We start from the raw sequence: 1,692 nt of genomic DNA on the forward strand, positions 1-1,692 counted from the left end.
TTTCTGCAAAGAAGACATCCAAATGGCCAACAGACACATGAAAAAGTGCTCAACATCGCTCGGCATTAGTGAAATCCAAATCAAAACCTCAATGAGATACCACCTCACACCAGTCAGAATGGCTAAAATTAACAAGTCAGGAAAGGACAGATGTTGCCAGGGATGCAGGGATAGGGGAACCCTCCCACACTGTTGGTGGGAATGCAAGCTGGTGCAGCCATTCTGGAAAACAGTATGGAGGTTCTTCAAAAAGTTGAAAATAGGGGCACCTGTGTGGCTCAGTCATTAAGGGTCTGCCTTCGGCTCAGGTCATGATTCCAGTGTCCTGGGATTGAGCCCCGCATTGGGCTCCCTGCTCCCCGGGGAGCCTGCTTCTCCCTCTCCCACTCCCCCTCTTGTGTTCCCTCTCTCGCTGTGTCTCTCTCTGTCAAATAAATAAATAAAATCTTAAAAAAAAAAAGTTGAAAATAGAGCTACCATACCACCCAGCAATGGCACTATTGGGTATTTATTCCAAAGATACAAATGTAGTGATCTGAAGGCGTACGTGCACCCCAATGTTTATAGCAGCAATGTCTGCAATAGCCAAACTGTGGAAAGAGCCAAGATGTTCATCGACAGATGAATGGATAAAGAGGAATGTGGTATATATATACACACACACAATGGAATATTATGCAGCCTTCAAAAGGACTGAAATCTTGCCATTTGCAATGACGTGTATGGAACTGGAGGGTATTATGCTGAGCGAAAAGCATGAATCATATGATCTCACTGATATGAGGAATTCTTAATCTCAGGAAGCAAACTGAGAGTTGCTGGAGTGGTGGGGGGTGGGAGGGATGGGTGGCTGGGTGATAGACACTGGGGAGGGTATGTGCTATGGTGAGCACTGTGAATTGTGTAAGACTGTTGAATTGCAGACCTGTACCTCCGAAACAAATAATACATTATATGTTAAAAAAAAAAAAAGAAGAAGATAGAAAGAAGGGAAAAATGAAGAGGGGGATATCAGAGGGGGAGACTAACCATGAGAGACTATGGACTCTGAGAAACAAACTGAGGGTTCTAGAGGGGAGGGGGGTGGGAGGATGGGTTAGCCTGGTGATGGGTATTGAGGAGGGCACGTACTGAATGGAGCACTGGGTATTATATGCAAACAATGGATCATGGAACACTACATCAAAAACTAATGATGTAATGTATGGTGATTAACCAAACATAATAAAAAAATTAAAAAAAAAAAGAAGACACACAGATGGCCAACCAACACATGAAAAGATCCCCAACATCACTAATCATCAGGAAAATGCAAATCAAAACCATGATGAAAGATCTCACCTCACACCTATCAGAACTGAAAAGACAAGTATTACAGATACTGGTGTGGATGTGGAGAAAAGGGAACCTTGTGCACTGTTGTTGGGAATTTAAATTGATGTAGTCACAATTCAAGACAGTATGGAGATTCTTCAAAAATTTAAAAGCGGAGGGCGCCTGGGTGGCTCAGTTGGTTGAGCGACTGCCTTCGGCTCAGGTCATGATCCTGGAGTCCCTGGATCGAGTCCCGCATCGGGCTCCCTGCACGGCGGGGAGTCTGCTTCTCCCTCTGACCCTCCCCCCTCTCATGTGCTCTCTCTCATTCTCTCTGTCTCAAATAAATAAATAAAATCTTTAAAAAAAAAAAAAAAA

The sequence above is a fragment of the Neomonachus schauinslandi genome, chromosome 5 (genome assembly GCF_002201575.2).
Source record: "Neomonachus schauinslandi chromosome 5, ASM220157v2, whole genome shotgun sequence".
Classification (NCBI taxonomy): Eukaryota; Metazoa; Chordata; class Mammalia; order Carnivora; family Phocidae; genus Neomonachus; species Neomonachus schauinslandi.